Source organism: Andrena cerasifolii, chromosome 16, assembly GCF_050908995.1.
Source record: "Andrena cerasifolii isolate SP2316 chromosome 16, iyAndCera1_principal, whole genome shotgun sequence".
Lineage (NCBI taxonomy): Eukaryota > Metazoa > Arthropoda > Insecta > Hymenoptera > Andrenidae > Andrena > Andrena cerasifolii.
In genome coordinates, this window is record NC_135133.1 from 5,065,534 (window position 1) to 5,077,760 (window position 12,227).

The window sequence follows — 12,227 nt, forward strand, 5'->3', positions numbered from 1 at the left end:
TCTGGAAAATATTATCAAAATCGTTCTTTCAACGATGCAGTTCATTAGTTTAGATGTAAAAGAGATTTGCCCATGCATTAATTTCGTATGCCCACCCTCCAGAATCGAATTATTAATAATGATAGCCAAGAAGTGCGTCGTTGGAAAGAATTCGAGACTATCGCAGACATCTGTTTACGTTTCGGCAGTGGCACTCGGCGCTGCTACCCTTTAGGGTATCAACACTGCGTGTCGTCATCGAACGTGCCGAAACGTAAACAGATGTCTGCGATACCCTCGAATTCCTTCCAACGACGCACGAAAGTCGGTCGGTCTACAGAGTTCGGACGCAACTCTTGCAAGACCGTGCATTCATTTACGGTTTGTGAAGTAACTGTGAGATTATATTATTTTCCGTTGTGCGATATCATTGCGGTAATTAGTGAAAAATGACTAGAAAACCACTCTGGTGATATTCTGCACATGCTGCAGATGTGTGAAAAGTGTGAAGTGTTCGATGAGCGATACAAATTTAAGTGTCGTTCCAATAAAGTGAGAAAGAAGTGTGTGCAACATTTTTTGGATAACATGTCACCAAACACCTTCAACCTTTACGGTAAGTACAATTGATTTTGATAATTCATTCGGGAAAAAAACGAACGGAAAGGTATTCGGTTCAACGGGTACCGCACTTCTTGGCTATCTTTATTAATAATTCGATTCTGGAGGGTGGGCATACGAAATTAATGCATGGGCAAATCTCTTCTACATCTAAACTAACGGACTGCATCGTTGAAAGAACGATTTTGATAATATTTTCCAGAAAAATCGAACTTTAACGCGATCGCTTCAACGGGTACCGCAATTCTTGGCTATCTTTATTAATAATTCGATTCTGGAGGGTGGGCATACGAAATTAATGCATGGGCAAATCTCTTCTACATCTAAACTAACGGACTGCACCGTTGAAATAAAGATTTTGATAATATTTTCGAGAATAATCGAACTTTAACGCGATCGCTTCATCTATACCCATGTTTTCGCGGTTTTTATTTTTTATTTAAATTCTGGAGGGTGGGCAAATGAAATCTGAGAGTGGGCAAGCGTGGCCAGATCGGGTATATTCGTATCCTTCTTTTAAAAAATTGAAATGAATTCATCGTGAGTGATGAAGACAAATTTTTTATTTTGTTCATAACTTTTTTTGGAGGGTGGGCAAAAAAAAATTTTTATGGACAAACGTGGGCAAACGATGGACAAACGAATGCCGTTGAGTTTTTCCAAAAATTTGAATTTGGGGGTGCTATCGTCACAGACCTACCGCAAATGTATAAATTGTTTCCGCTGTGCTTTAAGATGCGAACATATGAATGAAAGGCGGAAAGGGACACGACTTCGATCGAAGTTATGCGTAAAGATAAATAAAAACTGTCGCTTTTGGTTTTCTTTTAAAGATAATACATTTTTGTTGGTCCGAACCTTCATAAATAACCATTATTAATAAAATTCTGCTTTATTTCATTAGAAAATGAAATATTTCATTAAAAGGCAACTCTTATATCATAGTAACAACTTACCCCAATGCGATAACAACTTGCCCCATATAGGGGTAAGAAGTTCCGCTTCGATCAGCCACAAATAAATTACTTTCTATGGGAAACCTATTACAATATATTAAACACAAGCATAAAATCAGAAGATATAATAAATTTAACAAGAAATTAGTCAATAGTGAAGAGAATAACTACATTATTTTCCAGTCATTTTTATGGTTTATCGAAATCGGAACTTTTAGCCCCGGCCTCCCCTACAACGAAATGTTGCAGGTCACCCACGCGCAGCCCTCCTTCCCGATTTTTCAGCGAGCCTGACGATGTCCCGCGCTGGTTATTGCCCCATTTCCGTATTCCGAATACATATGTAGCCGTACGTGACCGCGCTTTAACACACCGCCAATTGCGCCAGCTGTTGTATTATACGTTTATGCCTGCGCCATCGCTAACCCCGTTTCCCTGGCGAAATTAGGGAAATAAAATTTGCAGCCAGACTGCGCGAGCCTGGGACGAAAGTCACCCTCTGATCGATCCATGAACGAGAGCTTCCCCTTCCCGCCAACTGATCAATTTCCACCCTTCTTTGATCGACTGCGAACACGGCTCCAAGTTTTTTAATTAATTAGGCCGCCGGGAGACACTGGCAAATGGGGCGGGCGCGCTTCTTCCCAGGGAGAACTTAACGAACGTCTGGTAATATCCTGACGAGCGAAGCCAAACAAAATTAACTTTTCACGGCGCCTGGAGGTGCACGTGGGGCTGTTGCGTATTTAGGAGGCGAGACTTAAGCAGCACTGAAGGAACTGCGAGGCCCTCTGCCTTCCTGCTGCACCTGTGAAAACATCACGGTCATGGAGGAGGGTCTTTATTCGCGGCTTTAATAATCGGTTTACGCGAGCTTTTCACCTGTCGCGCTTCCAATAGGGTAGAAGTTCCTTCGTTCCTGTTGTCGCCGAGGTAACCCGAGGTAATTGGAGTTTCAAAGGCCCTAGGTTCAATTTCCATTGCGTCACGTCTGAGCAGACAAACGAACGGCCTCAGAACGTCACCGGAAATCAGCATGGCCTTTATTAAATTTGCCGATGCAGACCGACCCGACGCAATATCCACGCGATACCGGGGGAGTGTAAAAGTGGGCGGAGGGGGCGGGACGGACCAGGTGGGTAATATTGCCAACTTGTTCATACAGTTACGAACACGCGGCGCTGTTAATCACATCGAATTACAACACATGCAGCCAGTGCATTTCGAGATATATGCGAATTCAGTTAGCCGACCGCTGGTGTTAATGCGCGCGGAGCAAGGAAAACGGGATAAATGGTCGGGCGCGAATCGAATAATACATAAACGATCGGTGGTCCCGGAAGATATTGCCCGCGCTGTTGTTTACATGCAAACGCGACTGGGAAATCTGTTGTGACGGGACGCTGAAACGGGTCCCGGATAAATGCTGCGTCCACGTTTTCGCGTCTGCCGTTTCGCGGGGTCGCTGCGTGCGGTGTCGATCGTTGGTAAGGGAAGGCAGATAATACGAGACGGGGTTCCTAACGTGCCACAATGCAGGCTTGATATTTTCTTAAACGCTGACGGTTCCCACGAACAGCTGTACGCTCGATACAACCAGACGTCGCAGTGTCGCGTCACGTGGGATGAAAGGGTGCAGTTTAGATACAATTTCGAACAATCGCGGCGACCGTACCCTCCCCGGTCCAGTCCGCGTTCACGGGAAAATCCATTACATAAATACGCGGCGAAGAAACAGTCGTCCTCTATAGAATCCTCTGGCTCCTTTGGCCCGATCCCATTCTGGAGCAAAGGACTCGGCGGGGCGGGCGGCTGTCTACCCGCAAATACACTGCCGCCCCTTCCACGGGCATAACTCTATTAAACTTTGAAATATCCTCAAGGTATCGCCGCACAATGGTACCAAGGAGCTCGTCGTCCGCGTCAGCGGAACTGCCTACACGCCCCCCGGCGGCCCACCCCTTTCTCTCCACCTTTCAAAACAAACTGTCACATACTTTCCGTATGGGGGAAGCTTTAAAAACAGCGATGAACTATGTTGCCGCGAGGGCAGAATCGAGATGGCGGAGGGTGAGGGGGAAACGGGCTCGGTGCCCACGCCGGGAGAGGGGTTGGAAAATAAAAGCTAGGGAAGAGGAGCAGGGAGGAGGGATTCGGTCGCGGGGACGCGAACGAAAGTGTCCGCGACGGTGTGCGTGCGCGGGGACACACGCGGACAAGAGGAGAGCGCACTCGTGAAAGCACGAGGCACACTCGACAGCCCTCCGCGTCAGGGGTTGCCAGCGGTGCAGGGGTTGCGCGATTTTATCTCTGGCATTCTTCTAGCGAAAGGGTCCGAGATATACGGGGCTCGCAAAGGATGCACGCATGTGCGTGCATCCGACGACGACCCGACGTATGGCTGGAAGCTGTCTGTGAGTTTACCCACACAAAACGGGGCACGGCATCGTCCCACGGCCTTTTAAGGGAGCCAAGGAAATCTTGAGACGAACCCACCCTTCCCTCTCTCCCATCAGTCTCACTCTGTTGGCGATTTAAGCCCTAATCCCGACGTACGGCCCCCTCGCGTTTTTCTCCTCCTTTCAGGCCACTTCTCTCTTACTCGTACCTTTTCAATTCTCCCGGGCGACATCCGTCTTCCTGCGTACAAATATCGGGCCGAGCGGATCAACCGATTAGAGATCTCATCTGATTAGTGCCGGGAGCGCGTCAACGGCTTAAGGGGATGTACACACGCCACCCCCCTGCTTTCTACGAGCCCTGAACCCGATCGTAAGTACTGCTGGCAGAAACGCTGGCAGATCCGTCGGCCAGGTACGCCAGAAGTTATTGTCGAGGATCGGGAATAATCGAGCGGGCGAGTTTAGGGGATGAAAGGTCAGGGCGCGCTCTACTGGGGCGAAGCACAGTGGAGAAATTTCATGATTTTATGGCCAAAACCACAAAAATAAATTTTTCAATTCGATAAAGTAAGTGCAAATGTCAATTGAAGAACTAATATGAGTATCAAATGCCACCAATTTTACTGTTAAATGTTTTAATATAAAGTTCGTATAGACTCGCAAATGTTTATGTTCATGTGAGGTTAGACCCATCGCAAAGAATTAATCCAGACTTTCAAGTTGCTTCAAACACTTATATTGTGTTATCCAAAGATCTGAAAATAATTTCAAGGCATGGATTCAATTCCTGGAGGTGCGTAAGATATCTTTTTGTCATGTTGGGGGGAGCTGAGTTGAACGGGTAAAAATATTTTTAATGGCAATTCAATAAAATTCAATAGGTGATTATAAAATTTATTTAAAGAATAAGATTCAGTTTTTTTCACAAAGCTCTTGAATAACTTCAGTCGTGGTTACATTAATCCTTTTATTCCTTTTTATTTGAGGGGGTGTCAGGGCTCCTTTGCGCCCCTCCTGGTGCGCCACTGGTCCAGGGTAAACTTCTTCGATTCTTGAGACGCCCGCATCGGTGCCCCTTCGGGGCAGCGGAGCTGACTCCTTCGAATTAACACTCTCACGTTCGACGGAGTGAGTCCATAGGTACGATCTTTGAACGAGAAAATGTTCCATCTTCTGTAACCCGTCGCCGAAGGTTCGCTGCGGTCTCCGTGCGTCGGCGATGCTCGTCGGGGAATAATAAATCAGAGCGTGGAATGCAAAGTTTCCGCGACTGGATTCACCGTGTCTCTTTGTCGTTCCGTCGGCCGCGGCACGCGGATGTAAGAGAAAACGAAGGGAACGACGGGCGAGACGACCGAGGCCCGTTGAAAATGTTTTTGCGAGACCGCTGAAAGCCGCAGTCGCAAGCCGGTAAATAGTATCTTTGTTCGCCCGTTCGTACGGTTTTCAGCCGGAGGATTTGAATTTACTCGGCGCGCCCGGAGGAAAAAAATCTACCGCGTCCCATTCGCCCGCTGAATCAGAAGTTGTCGGCAATTTTTTCGCCCTTCTTTCTTCCCGGTCCAATTGCGCCACGACTGCAATTGCTGCCGCGCGAAACTCGCTGCAGCGTGTAACGCGAAACGGTTTCTTTGGCGAACACGCTCCGAACGGAAAAACAACTCTGTTCCTTGTAAATCTTCGCCCGGGCGGCGTTCTGCGCGCGCTCGCCACCCCCCGGTTTAACGATTTTCACGGTTGAAAGTCGGTGGTTACCGGTGTTATCGAATTCAGGCAGCGGCAAGGAGGAACGTGACGAGTGGTGCTCGGATAGAACTCCGTTAGCATGCAATTTTAATAATTCCCAAAGTTTCGGTCCTGTGCGAGGGCCGCTCGATTCGAATTAAAGGTCCCCGCTTCCTCGAGCCACAGAGATACCCGGGATTTGTGCGACGAGAGTTGCCTTCGGGGTGGTGTGAATTCGTTCCGCTGGAGAGCCACGTTCCGGGCAAACAATTGCGGCGAGTGGACACGGGGACACGAGTAAATAATTTCAACGCCAGATCGGAAGACAAATCGCCTGGAGAAGCCACACGCGCGCGTATTCGTCCGGGCTTGTAAAGAGGTGGGTCGAATAGAAGGGTCTGAATAATGCATGAAGTGCGTTTCATTTTTCCATACCGCCGACCGACACAAACTTCTCGTCCCGGAGGACCCAAAACAAGCTGCAATCTCCGGCAGTCGATGCTTTGTAATCCCCTACCCCCGCCCCTCCCTGATTTATGGCGTCAGATTTCGAGCGGAAAAAAATATATGTGTATTGTACGTGTGCGCAGGGCGAAGAAACGGCGCGCGGGAAGGCGAACGGAAAGTAACGAAACGCTCGATGCGCCGGCACCGATAAGCCACGAATCCTTTCCCGAGGAAGGTCCTGCTGCGAGATTATCGGCGGATGCCTCCACGGGGGATCTCGGGATGACCTTGCGATTAGTATCGAAACTTCTGAATGGGAGGGATTTCAGCCACCTACGGGGCCGAAAGTCTAGAGAATCGACGTGGACGCGAAAGAGGCTGCGCGACTACGCCAGGCGTTTCCAGCCCCGGGACAGGTAAATCCTCTTTGGAGCAACATCGAAGCGAATTATCGTGCCGCTCGTAATAATACGGTTACAGATAAATGCTTTTAAGTTAAGCGCATTTGAAATTACGTGACTCCTCGCCGCTGGAAAATATGCGGGCGCACATGCACCCCTCCACGGCTAGCGCTCTTCTTTCTCGTTATTCTTGCTTCTCCTGCGCCACGGCTAATTGAATGGAGCGTATTTTACGAGAGCACGGTGCTCGATGGAATTTGTTAGCTTGCAATGAAATTAGGGACAATTAAGCTAGGGAATTCGTGGGGGCGAAGGTACTGCTTCCCTCCGAATGTGCCTCCTGTCCGCCGCGACACGTTCGGCAAGTGGGAACGCAGCTGTATGCCGTGATCTTGAAACCCGCGAGTGTCTGCGCGCTCTTCTTGGGAAAATAATTACCTCGTGGACCTCGGTCTCGTTTTCGCGCGCTCTCGTCGATCAGAGACACGTACCTGAAGATGAAGTAGCTGAAAACGACGACGACACTAATTGACCGTTTAATAAAGGGGAGACGCTTCCTCTTAATCCCGGCCGCGATAGCACGCCACTTCGGAAAGAGTAAAGTAAGGCTGACGGTAATAAACGGATTAGAGAGTGCTCGTATAATTGCGGCGGATAAACGGGGGCAATTAAGCGAAACGCCGGCGGAGGCCATTAGGAACATATTATTAAAGAAGTGCTGAACGAGAGTGCATCCCGCTGACGCAATTAGGCGGCGTTCCCGCTCGTCCCGTGGCTAAATATTTGCAAAGAAATAATCACGCGTTGGCCCTGGCCGATCCCGGCCGCCGACTCATCGCCTTCCAATGCTAAGGCCGCGGGAACCGCTCGGTGTTCCTCCACTATTTCGTGGATCAGCGTGTCTCCGTCTTCATCCGCAGCCTATCCCTCTCTCCACCCTCCTTTTCTTCGTTTCTTCTCCCCCGCTCCGAGCCGCTCGTCGGAATGAAGAGGTTACGAGGCAAGCGGCGCGGAACGATACGTCATTCGTTATAGCTTTTTTTTTCGACGGTCTATCTTTACTTTTTATCTCTGGCCACGTAATAAATTTGGCAACAAATTGCGAGAACACAGCTTGCCTTCAGTGGGGCTCTCGACGAGAAAGAAAGGTGGGTGGGGGGCAGGAGATGAGCGGGCTGCGCCGCGCTTTAACCGCCTCGTAAGCCAGACTCGAAGCTCGCCCACGATTAATGGCCGAGCCCCGCGCAGATGACGGCATTAATGGGAGAGTAAGTGTTCTAAACTGACTCGATTTTTGCGATGGAACACAGGACGGGGGGGAAAAGGCTGTAACGTGTGCGCAGCTCTCTCGTCTCTCCTGATTTCTCCTACCGAGCACGTATACGGCTCCGAGGAGATCGAATATTGGCTACGAGTTCGCTTCGCCTCGTTTTTACCGTGTCGAGCATTACTTAGCTGGGGGGATCAGGCACGTAACTGTAGCAGAATGTTGATGATTGTGTCTGAAGCTTGGAAATCGTCCGGGGATAGTAGATACTTCTTCCTCGTTTATGAATTCTTAATTAACGCCACTTGCAGTGGTATTAATTAACATCCTAGAAATACCTCGAAAAATCCAAAGTTCATTAATTCTGCTTGGCCAAGGGACCCACCACTGCCTCCTACAGACCCTCGCGAACCACTTCACTAATGATCCTATTAAATCACCGACAGCCCAGCCAAATCACCTAAATATTCCTGTTAGCCGACTCCCCGATACTATTAAGCTGCGCGTAGCGACGCGTTAACGAGCAACTGGCGATCGAGCGCTTTGAAAAGGCGAGGAATCGAACGGCGATGGCAAAAAGTTTCGCGACACAATTGGGAGCGTCGTTGGGGGAGCGACGGGGGTTGCGGCGATGGAGGGAGGGGCGACTGCGGGGGCATAAAAGCATCGCGGAAGTTGATAAAGGGCGAGGCGATGAGGCTTAGGGAATTTGACGTCTAAGAGAATTAAATGTACCTTCTACCGAGCCGCTGGATCGATCATTACGATTAGTCGACATTAATCATCCGCGATATGAAAGGGAACAATGGCGGCCGAGAAGCCGAGGGGCGTAGTCGCGTTGCTAATTACGGGCAGAAAGGGATTCCGGAAAGAACAATGGCCCAGGAATGGCGTCGTGAAATTTCTCCGTGTTCTATACAGGGCCTTTTAACACCCGCGTTTCATTATGGTCAAACTTTATCGGGGGTGACGGAGTTTTATTTACCTGTTTTGTGACGCGATTATGGTAATACTCGGCGCTGCTAATAGGGTCTGGTTGACCCAGTGAAGTAGAGTGCGCGGAATAATAGCGGGATAATCTACTCGAATTAAATTCAGAACTCTGCGGGGAGTAATTACAGCAAGGTGCCCCCCTCGTGCACGACCTGTCGACCATGCAGAGTAACAAAAGATCGAATTTCACGGGCTTCGACATTTAATAAACCGAACCGATGACATACCGTTTGATTCGGAAAGACCCAGGCGTCGACAACAAGTGGTTCAATTCCAGCGGCTACGGCGAAAAGTGTTCGCGAGGCCGGCGGAGTTTCATTTAATCGGAAACTGTTGTGACAGAGAACGAGGCTGGGAAGATGAGAGCGAGGGGGAGATAGGGGATGGAGGAAAAAAAGAAGCTGGACGAGCACAAATTACCTACGATCGCGCTCCGTTGCGCCGAGCCGTGTAATTGCGTTTACGTAATTCGATTCTAAATCCTGGCAGATTCAGCCTGCCGGCGTAATTAATTCTCTACCTACTAAATAGAACTCGGGGGTCCCCGATCGGCTGGTTGCCGATCGTTATTACTGATCTTCCCCGGTTACGCATACCGTGTTATTTATTGCCAATTAGGATTCGATCGTTCCATTCCTTACCCGGCCGAGTGATCTGTCGTGTCGGGGGTTGTCTGATTGCTGCGTAACTCTGGCGATTCGTAATAGGACGACTTAAATCTCGCCTGGCGCATTCGGCTGGAAGGACTGACTGGAAATATTTTATATCTACCAGGAACCTGTTAATAATCGAATCGATGGTCAAGAGGATCGATACCGTGGCTTCGAAAAATGCCCCGTTGCGACTTTTTCAAGATAACATTTGCTTCGCACTGAATATCGGATTCAATAATCTCTGAAATTTAGAATTCAGCGTACAGACGTTGAGCTCGTGGAAAATGTCCAGCGGGAGGTGCAAGATGGGCCAATTAAATTCAATCCTGCGCATGTATGAAATACTATTTTCTGTTTCAATAACGCAAGGTACTTATTCGCTTCTATTTGCCATTACTCGGGAATATTTATCACTCCGGCGCGCGTTGCTTTCCGCGTTCATTAATTCGTTATTCACGACGCGGCCCATTACGCTTCGTTTTTCCATCCAGAATTCAATTTGCCTTCCCCATTCTTCTTTCCCGCCCGAAGCGAGCCGTCGAACGCGATCGCGATCAGCCGCGACTCGATGCGACAAGAAAATCATGGCCACAGTTGGCCGGGACTGTTTTATTTTTTAACGACGCTGATTTATTAATTGCACGGGGATCGGGGGCTGGCAGCTCGGTAATACAGACGGTATCGAGTGAACGGATTGCAGCTGCGCCGTTGTCTTTGCAGCTGAACACCCTCTCGCAGCGGAAACGATAAATTCGTTAAATATTTTCCTTAGACCTTCCTACGCGACGTTTAAAAACTCTTATCCAAGAATCGAAGAACGCACAGCCACATCATGCCAAAGGACATTCACACCTCCCCCATTATTAACGCTATTCCATCCGCGCAATTGTAATAAAGCCAACGCTGTCGCGAACGTGAAAATGAGGCCGTAAGTGGAGGGAAAACGGAGAGCGCGGAACGATAAACACACGGCGATAAAAGGTGGGCTGGTTTCTTATTGCGGAGGCCGCTTCGAGCCTCTTTTTTATTACACGCACGCCATTGTTGATTATTAAATACGGTTAATAAATCGCGCCGCGGTAGAAAGAAGGGCCCAGCGGCTGTCGAGCCGACAACTTTCTTCTCCTCGCGTTTGCGCCGGGGGTAACCGGGCGTTAAGGGGAAGATCGATCGGCGATTACGATCCCTGTGGATCCGCGGCTGCGCCCAGACGTCGAACGGGCGAAACGTGTTATGGCCGAAGGTTTCGCAGGCTTTACGAGCCTGGCCACTTTGTCATCGAGGGCGGCATTGACGTTCCGCGAAACGAGCCGACAATAATTTATAAGGAGGCCGCGCGCGGCCGATCCGCGCCGCAATCATCTATGAGAAGAGAGCAGCAGGAACGTTTACCAATAGCATGTTTCACGGGGCGCTAATGACACCATGAATATGTATACACGCACCGGGGTGGATGAGAGCGAGAGTGGTCCACCGACTTTGCATACAGGGTGTCCCTTTAACGCGAGCCGACGCGGCCAGCGGAAAATGGAGTCCCGTTCAAAGGAGATTTTCCACGGGACGGTGGACGCGACTGGTTCCTTCTTCTTTTTTTTTTTCACCGGGAACGGTGAAAGTGTGTGGTCATAGGGTGAGCGATTTTTAAATGCAAATTGCCCGATGGGGCGAAGGGGTCGGGAGAAAGTGAGGTAGCTTGCGATTCTTCTGTTTTTCGTCGCAGCGAAGTTGAACGCTGTCCATGTTTCCAAGAATATGACTGTGCAGCAACGGTCGAGAGCCGAAAGTTAATATTCGATGCATGTATTTATTCGGCGCGCTTCATATTTTGATAGTGAATTAATAGCTGCGTATGCCAGGGGAGCAAGGAATATATGTATCGCGAATTGAATGACGCGAGCGCTTCGGGAAATAAATATTTGCAATGACGAATAACAATCTGAGTAACTATAGAGCATTTATCCATTGATTTATATCAAAAGCGCTGTGGAAAAAACCCCTCTTTGCCGTTTTCAATCTAATATCACACGGCGTGATAACATTCTCCACAAACTGGTCTGAACAAAAAAGTCTAACACCACTTCAAAGACCGCCGCCGGAAGAGTGGCCGCCGCTAAGCCGAGCTTCGGGAACTCCGAAGAATTAAAACGGTGGGAAGCGAACGGAACACCGGGTAGAAGCGGACCGAGAGATTAAGGGTGGGCAGCTCTCGGAGGCTGGGTCCAGAGGACCTGAAGAGAATGACGAGGAAATGGGCGTGTCCTTTCTACGCTGTAAAACAAACAAGACCCGTTAATGATGCGAGCCGCTAGTTAGGAGAGGACCAACGCCGGCCCCGCTTTGCATAGGAATTCGTTTCACGTCAGTCACGTGCATTCTTAACTCAATGCCCCGAGGGGGTGGTTTCGAAACTACGCCGACGTTCTATTCCTAGCGTTGGGGCCAGCTACGTTTGTCCATACCGCGGGGCCGATCGTCTTGTCAGAAATCGCGACGAACAAAGGGGGTGCGGGCGAGGCCGAGACGCTGGTAAGCCTCTATTTCGAAGCGCCGCAGCCCCTGAACACCCGCGCGAAATTATTTATCGTCCGGAGGCAGTTTCGCCGTAATAGACGCGCAGAGAGACGTCGGAGTCGATTCAGAATCGACTGTGTATATCGACAGAACAATCAGGCTCGAGGACGGTTAGCTGCCGTCTAATTGCATCGTGTACGGAAGCCATGGCCGTGCATTGTTTCGCGGAATAACGCCGTTTACCGAGTAATAATTCCGCTTGTTAACGTTCC

General features: G+C 49.4%; 1 long non-coding RNA gene across 1 annotated transcript in view; it reads left to right on the plus strand.

The window, feature by feature from the left end:
- Window positions 1–6,515: 6,515 nt before the first annotated feature.
- The window catches only part of LOC143377723 (uncharacterized), a 171,616-nt gene continuing 165,904 nt past the window's right edge, over window positions 6,516–12,227 (plus strand). Inside the window, exon 1 of the long non-coding RNA XR_013087398.1 lies at window positions 6,516–6,546. This is a non-coding gene — a long non-coding RNA (uncharacterized LOC143377723). The remainder of the gene's footprint in view (window positions 6,547–12,227) is intronic.